This window comes from Lemur catta, chromosome 13 (assembly GCF_020740605.2).
Source record: "Lemur catta isolate mLemCat1 chromosome 13, mLemCat1.pri, whole genome shotgun sequence".
NCBI classification, from domain to species: Eukaryota; Metazoa; Chordata; class Mammalia; order Primates; family Lemuridae; genus Lemur; species Lemur catta.
The window spans coordinates 2,551,735-2,560,585 of record NC_059140.1 but is presented as its reverse complement, the minus strand read 5'-3'; the positions used below and the strand labels follow the sequence as shown (position 1 = coordinate 2,560,585).

General features: G+C 39.5%; 1 pseudogene; it reads right to left on the bottom strand.

Annotated features, from left to right (window-relative positions):
• Nucleotides 1–395: 395 nt before the first annotated feature.
• On the bottom strand, nt 396–1,305 carry LOC123649139 (annotated as a pseudogene).
• Nucleotides 1,306–8,851: the final 7,546 nt, after the last annotated feature.

The window sequence follows — 8,851 nt, the reverse complement described above, 5'->3', positions numbered from 1 at the left end:
GAAAATGTCACCATAAAATACTCACTAAATATATACAAGCTCAGTGCATCTACTCTTACTCAAGAGTGTATTTGAAGAGGTCTAATAATGTTGTGAGTTTATACTTTGGGAAGAGAAGCTTTGTTTGCTACCTGGCTGTATAACATAAAATTCCTGATAATTAAAAAATTCTAATGTCCTTATTGAAATGCCTTATATTGTAGTCACAATAAAATTCAATATAAACAATAAATATTTAAAATAATTTCTGTGAAATAAATTATATTGATGCCCATATATATGTTATTACAAATATACATATACAATGAGTGCTATCTTCAGGACTAAATGGAGAAAAGAGGAGCATTAGAAGGAAGAATTTAGCAGACAGAAAAGCATGAAGATAATTAGGCAGCTCACTCTCCAGACTTACCCTTCTCTAACACTTTCATGAATGCTCTGGCCACTTCCTTGTAGATGAGGGAGTTCAGCATGGGAGTGAGGATGGCATAGAAAACAGACACCATCTTGTATTGGGTGGGTGAACGATCAGAAGTGGGCTGTATGTACATGAACAAGGCTGTTCCATAGTACATTCCCACCACCATGAGGTGGGAGGAACAGGTGACACCCTCCCCAGACCGTATGTGAATGACAGACAGAATAACACGGGCATAGGAAGCAATTATGATTGCTACAGGGAAAACAATCATTACTATACAGCAGATGAAAAGACATCTTCAAATGTTGATGTGTCATTGCATGAAAGGATTAGTAGGAAAGGGAAGTCACAGAAGAAGTGGGCTATTTCCCGAGACCCACAATAGGAGAAGGAAAATGTGGCTACGGCATTAATGATACCATCTTTGTAGCCCAGCAGCCAGGAGGAGGCAGCCAGAAGTCCACAGATTTTGGAGCTCATGAGACTGGTATATCTTAGAGGGTGACAAATGGCAATATAGCAGTCATAAACCAAGACAGCCAGCAGGAAGCATTCAGAGCCAAGCAGTGATGTATAGAAGAAAATTTGTGTGGCACAGCCAGCCACAGAAATGGACTTGCTCCCAGACAAGTAGTTGAAAGCCATCTTGGGTATGGTGGTGCAGATGATGTTAAGGTCCATGAGAGACAGTTGGCTGAGGAGGAAGTACATAAGGGTGTGGAGGTGGGGGTCCAGGTAGATGAGGAGAACCATGGCCGAGTTCCCCATCAGGGCCACTGCAAAGATGATCAAGACAAGGGTGAAGAGGAAGGTGTGGGTGGGCTGTGATCGAAGATTCCCAGCAGGATGAAGTCAGAGTTGAAGGTCTGGTTCCCCCACACCATCATGAGCAAGCTTTTTTATGTAGCTAGTAACACTAAAAGTGAAACAGGTTCATTAATTTGGTAAACATTTACCCAGTGACTTATAAAGCATGTGATCCTGGTAAATTCTGTAGGTCAATGATCAAATAGCAGGAGCAGAATCAGGAAAGAAAACGATTAAGAAGCAGAGTATTAGAAAGAAATAATTTGCTGTTGGCACTACTTAATTTTTGAAATTGTGGGGCTTTAGCTAAGTTTTGTTTCTATGAATACTTTTTCTCAATAAGGAATTAGAATAACAATAATATTGTATGATTGATAAGAATTTTTATAAAATGAATATGTTTCCAAAAGCACATAGACAATGCCTGAAATATCAGAACTCTTTTACAGATAAATTGATAGAGAAATTCAGCTCCAATGAGCATGTGGCCAGCTCAATAATAGAAATCAAGAATAAGAAACAAAACAGAAACAAAACTGTTTATTACTGGACAGTTTAGAGTATTTGGTTTACAATTTATAGTAAATATCCTACACAGTACAAAGGGAAACAGAGAAAAGATTTTTCAATTATACAAATATAAAACCTGGGCCATTTTTTCTATAGCCCAATGTTATGGGCTATAGAAAAGATATTCGGCATTTGAACTTGTATGGAAATGCAGCCATAAAAACCCCTAACAATTCCAGAAGAAAATGTTGAAAAAACTCTTATAGACATTGGCCTAGGGAAAGAATTTATGAATAAGACCCCAAAGGCAATCATGGCATCAACAAAAATAATTAAATAGAACTTAATCAAATTAAGAAGCTTCTGCACAGCCAAGGAAACTGTCATTAGAGCAAACAGACAACCTACAGAATGGGAGAAAATATTTGCATGTTACACATCTGATAAAGGGCTGATAACTAGAATCCTATAGAACTCAGGAAAACCAGTAAGAAAAATGAAACATCCCCATTAAAAAGTGGGCAAAAGGCATGAACAGACACTTTTCAAAATAAGATAGACTAATGACGAAAAAAACATGAAAAAATGCTCAACATCTCTAATCATCAGGGAAATGCAAACCAAAATCACAATGAGATATCACCTACCTCTAGTGAGAATGGCCTTTTATCAAAAAGTCCCCAAACAACAAATTTTGGCATGGAGGCAGAGAGATAGGAGCACTCATACCCAAATGGTGGGACTGCAAGCTGGTACAATCTCTATGGAAAGTACTATGGAGAAACCTCAAAGAACTAAAAGTACAACTACCATTTGATCCAGCGATCCCATTACTGGTCATCTACCCAAAGGAAAACAAGACTTTTCATAAAAAAGACATCTGTACTAGAATGTTTATAGCAGCACAATTCACAATTGCAAAGATGTGGCAACAACCCAAGTGCCCATCGATACATGAGTGGATCAGTCATAGAAAATGATGAGGTACCTATTGTATTATCCTGGATTGAGCTGGAGCCCATCATTCTAAGTGAAGTATCACAAGAATGGAAAAACAAGCACCACATATACTCACCATTAAATTGGTACTAATTGATCAACATTAAAGTGCACATATGGGAAATAATATTTATAGAGTCTCAGGCAGGTGGGAAAGGGGAGGAGGGGATGGGTAAATCCACACCTAATGGATGTGGTGCATACTCTTTGGGGGATGGGCATGCTTTTCAGGTGGTACAAAAGCAATTTATATAACCAAAGCATTGGTACCCCTGTAATACTTTTAAGTAATAAAAAATAAAATTAAAAAGAAAAATTCTGCCTTAAATATATAAAAAGGAATATTAGTTAAGATGAATTCATATTGGGCCTTTAATAAGACTGATGTCCTTATAACAAAGATGACCATATGAAGACAGAGACACCTCAAGAATGCCCTGTGATAATGGAGGGAGGGAGTGGAGTGATGCACCTACAAACCAAGGGATGCTGGTGACCCTTGGTAACCACCAGAAGCTACAGAGAAAAATGGAAGAGATTCTCCCTCTTAGCATCTTCAGATGTAACCTACCCTGCTAAAATCTTGACTTCTGACTTCTGGCCTCCAGAACTGTGAGAGAATAAATTTTTGTTATTTTAAGCCAAACAGTTGGTGATACTCTGTTATGGCATTCTTGGGAAACTATAGTAGTACACCCAATGTCTCCTGTATGGAATATGTATATACAAAAGTAAAAATTGAGAAAAGCTTGAGGTCTGCCTGTTCAAGCAATACTTACTGAGTTTTGTCTATGTTTTGGGCACTGGGGATAAAGCATTGATCAGGACCAAAAAAAGAAAAGAAAAGAAAGCCCCTGTCCATTCAGGTCATAGTGAGTGGGATCAAAGGGTGACAGACATATAAGGCAATTTATGTCATAGGACGATAAATGCCATGGAGAAAAGTGAGTCAAAGAAGAGTGTCAGAATTTCATTGGAGCGCTCAACTTTGAATAGAGAGTAGTCAGGGAAAAACTCACTCATGTGGTGGCATTTGGTAAAGCTTGGAGGAAGTGAGAAAGAGTTATCTATATATGAATCCCACAAAATGGAATGTAATAAATAGGACATGCATGGAAAAATTAGAAATGTACATAGGTTTTAGGAATAGATAGAGTTTCCTAATTTAAAGTTGTATTCCTTGTTCGTTGTGGCATTTATGTGTTATTGTATGAGGCAACAAATGTATGAAGAAAGTCAATACATGAGGGGAGGTGATTCCAGGCAATAAGAAATGAGGTCACAAACAGAAAGACAAGCCTGGTGAATAGAATCATTAGACAGGAATGTACTTTTACTCATTTGTTCATGCATCACATTTTTATGAAGACACTAAAACCACAAAAAAAGCCGAGCAACCTTGGAATGGCAAAAGAGTTGGAATAAATCTGCAGAGGAGGTAAGATCTTGACTCAGCCTCATGAGTCTGAATACAATTTTTTACATGGGGAGATAGTAAAATTTTAATTATTTACATAAATTGTGAATCATATTGTGGGTAAGAAAGGGAAAATCTCAAAAGTAATTTTTTTATTTTTATTTTTTTACTTCAGCTTATTATGGGGGTACAAAAGTTCAGGTTATATATATTGCCCATTCCCCCCTATCCCCCCATGTCTGAGCTTCAAGAGTGTCCACTCCCCAGACAGTGCACATTGCACTCATCATGTAGGTATACACCCATCTCCTACCCCCACCCCCCACCTCAGTCCGATACCCAATTGGTGTTATTCCCAAATGTGCACTTAGGTGATGATCAGGGAAACCAGTTTGCTGGTGAGTACATGTGGTGCTTATTTTTCCATTCTTGGGATACTTCAAAAGTATTTTTTAAATTTTAATTTAAGAATGATTGTAACCTTGGAATACTAATCTATGGAAAAGTGCCCCTGAAGGGCTGGAAATGTAAAGAAAGAACCTCATTATGTGAATCTGAAGAGATGAAAGTAACAATTTCTAAAAGAAAAGTCATTTAAGTTAATCAGCAATGAAGAGAGGAACAGGCCTAAATTCCCTCCATCCATGGCAGGGAGATACATATATGAGACAAATGGTTATCAAAAAGGCGGCTAGATCTGGTTATTGATAATTTAGATCCAGGTCTAGTCAATTCTCGAGCATCAGAAGTGAGTATCTCTGGGATCTCCTGGGCGTTAGTAGTGGAGGTGATTCCGTACCACAGAGTACCCTTACGTTAGCTGTAAGAGGAGGTAGGCTTTAAGGTCAGTCAGGGAAAAGACATTTTATGGCCTTGATAATTTCTAGTATTTATACAACTAATTTGACTTCTATAAAATAATTCATCTCATATTACTTTGTGGAGACACCTATTTTGAACATCATATCATAGGGTTCCCAATTACCTTTGTCTTATTAAATTTTGTAATACTTCAATTTTTCCAAACAAGATTGTATTACCTCAGATTTCCAACATGATTTTTTTAGTCTGTCCTCAGTATGACTCCAAGAAAGAAGCTATCTCATCAAGTTAGCCCATACCTGTGCTTCTTTTAAGTTGGCAAAGTGCTCTTCACATTTGAGAATCATTCTGCCCCCCGTCACTACATTGACATAAAATGTTGAATAATTCTGCTGGATCAGCTAGATATTTCTACCATATGACTTTTGAACTCAACTGAATGAAGCAATATTGAAACAGGATTGGCTAACAAATGTAAAACCCACATGTCTCTCTGCATGTTCTCAGTTACATCACTATGATTAGTTGAGGATGAACTTATGTGAATCCACACTTATCTGTGTCATATCTTCTTTGATCCCTTCACCACTTCGCAATCCCTTTCACACCCACATACTGAAATTCCCTTCCTAGAATTTGCCCTGTCACTGAGCAGGTGGCAAGATATGGGTATATCAAAAATTGGTAGCAACTTATTAGTGATATAGCTGAAATACTGAACACTGCATTGCCCTGTATCTTCTATGTTAAGGTCTACGTGAATATTTAATTAATAAAATTCTGCAAAAAAAAAAAGAACAACAAACAAACAAATGTTGTGTCTCATGAGGAAAATAGATGTTTCTTCTAGGTTAGTAAAGTATATGTGACAGAGTGTGCCTTACTTTGTTGACACCGGGAATAGTACACCTGATTATGAAGCTCAGTGTAAGTTATTCAGGATGTAGACAATACTAAATGTGTTTCAGATAAAACAGCTTCCAAGAGATATGTGTATATATTCTTACAAAAATGGATCTGTGGTGGAATATTTTTTGTAACGCCAGGTTATTCAGGACTATTTCCTGCCAGACAAAGGAGAACATTTTAAGTCACAGCCCCCTAGGGAGAAGCAAGACAAAAAGCAGCCTTTTTGGAATGGATTGAAATTTTGACATCCTGTTTTTTTTTTTTTTTTTTTTTCAGGATACATATTAACGCCTCCAAACTATTCACATGATGAGGTACAACCTTTGGGAATCTGCGTTAGACCTTGCCTGCCATTATATTTTTCCTTAGTTGTAATTTTTGGCTTTTATTTTTATTTATTTTCTCTAATGTACATTGTTTCTTTTGAAATAAACACCATCACTTTGTAAGGGACATGGTATGGTACATACATTTAATTTTTTGTGCATCTTAACTTTATCAATTCTCAAGAGGAGTATTCAGATTTCATGACACTGTGATACTGTGGACATGGCCACAGCAGTGGTAACCCAGAAATCATAAAAACCATGGTCAGAAATGAAGAAGTTACTGAGTGAGATGAAAAAAAAAGATATTCAGTGACTACCCATCCTTCCTTCATCATCATTATGACTTGCTCACAGAGATTTCCCCAGTGTCACGCATGGTATCTGGCTCACAAGATGGCAAGAAGCAGTGTAGTATAACTGTCACAGGCACAGGTTCCAAATTCCAGGTTAAAAACAGTTAAAATTTCAGCCTCTCCACTTCCAACCAGGTGGACAACCTTGGGCAACTTACTTCTTCATTTTGTTCATCATGGAATTATGAGGATTATTGAGTTAATAAAGGACTTAGGTGTCTGACACATAATAAATATCTAGTGAAAAATTCCTGGTATGACTGGTATTCAAATGTTAAAATTTTTTTCAGCTTAAAAATTTGAAGCATAGAATTTAGAACTTCAATGAATCTTAGACTTGATGAGCCTAATCTCTTTATCTTGTAGATTAGAAATTTGCCCCAAGTGTCAGAGTTATTAAAAATGAAGAGAGGGAGGAGGAGGAAGATGGTGGACTGGTGGTACCCTCCTGGATTTGTGCTCCCGGAGAGGAAGGCATGGATCTCGACCTGCCGCAATGCTAGAGGATCGCTCCCCTGCAGGAACGGCAGCGTGAACCCATGGAGAATCACTGTGGGACACAGAGAACAAGAAAAAAAAGAGGCGAGTGGGAAATCAGACCGAGATAATTTGGAGAGTGCGGGATGGAAAATAGACAGCGGATTGCGGGACGGCTGTACCCACCTCACCAACGAGTGAGGCGGGTTCAGCCCCACAGCAAAACAGCTTGTTCTCCCCACTGACCTCCACACCCACTCAATCAGGGATCTGACTGAAGTCAGTGCAGAATCACCGCAGGAGACGTGGAGTTCCAAGGACAGGTTACATAAGCAGGAAGGAGCTTAGACTCTGGGGGGTTTCCACAGCAACCCAACATTTAAAGGAACAGGTGCAGAGCTGTGCTGAGGAGAGGGACTGCGATCATGAAATTATAAAGTGGGTTATTTTTTCTCTTTTTCTTCTTTGGCGGCCCCCCTGCCGGGGAGCTACTGTGCGCTCTGGCACCTGCCGAACTCTGAACATTCTCCCCCAGTGCCGGTGACCAGCGGTCACGAGGTCGCCATATTGAGTCCCACAGCCTAGCCGCTGCGGATGCATAGGGGGCTGCGCGTGTCCCCGCGCGGCTCCCTTTTATAGTCCGTGACCCCATGCCAAAAGCTGTGGCTCTGTGTGAACTCTGTGGACAGGAGACATCAGTGGGAAAGAGCTAAGAATCTTGGTCATGGAATAACAGGTTTTGTTTGTTTGTTTGTTTGTTTTTTCCTTTTTATATTCATTCATATTGGTTTTCTAAAATATTATTATTTATTATTATTATTATTATTAGTGTTTTTGTTTGTTTTGTTTTTTGTTTTTTTTCTTTTTTTGTTTCTCTTTTTCTTTTTCTTTTTATTCATATTTTTATTTTTATTTTTATTATTTTTCTTTTTCTTTTTTCTCTCTTTTCATTTTCTTTTCTCCTTTTTGGTGGCCCTCTAGCCTGGGAGCTACTGTGTAACACTGAGCTCTCCAGGCCCCCAGCTCTGGTTCCTGCCAGACCCTGAACATTCCCCCCCAGGGCCGGTGATTTGTGGATGGGCAGCTGTCATTGTGGGGTCCAAGGCCTAGCTGCTACAGAGTCATAGGGTGCCAGGTGGCTCCCCAAGGGCGCCATCCCCTGGTCCATGGACCCTCTCCAGGTCCCCTTCCCGGGTGTGAACTCTGAGTGATTCCCCAGATGCAAGAGTGTGGAGCCTGGACCTTGGGAAAATTGTGACAGGGTAGACCTTTGCCCGTGGGAGCTGCAGCAGCTGGGGAACTGACTGAGCGAGGTCACCGCCTCCTCCCCCTAGCTAGTGTCTTTCCTGTGGAAAGAGACAGAAAACACACATCTAGAGAAAGAACCAAAAGACACGAAAAAAGAAAAAGAGATGGAGAGACTTTCTGCTTGCAAATAGTGTGAATCTTACTTGTTAACTGAAAGTCCAAAACACAGTGACTTAACTTGCCAAACCGGTCTTAGGTCAAGCCAAACCTCTGGGGGCGGACCCATCAGAAGCAGTCCCACAACTGAGATAGAAAAAACTCTAAACAACACACAACAGTCTCCCCCAGGACAAAGGAAGCAACATACCTAGATTGTTTCACAGCCTAAGAGCAGAGTACAAGGTGTGCTGTTAGCCAGACTAAAGTTGTGAGAAAAGATCTAACGATAGATCCAGATGGGAAGGGCTAAGCAGAAAAATATGGGGAGCGCAAAAAAACAAACGGAAATCTCACCCCCAAAGAGAAATACCAGCTCTCCTCCAATTCGCACAAACCAGAT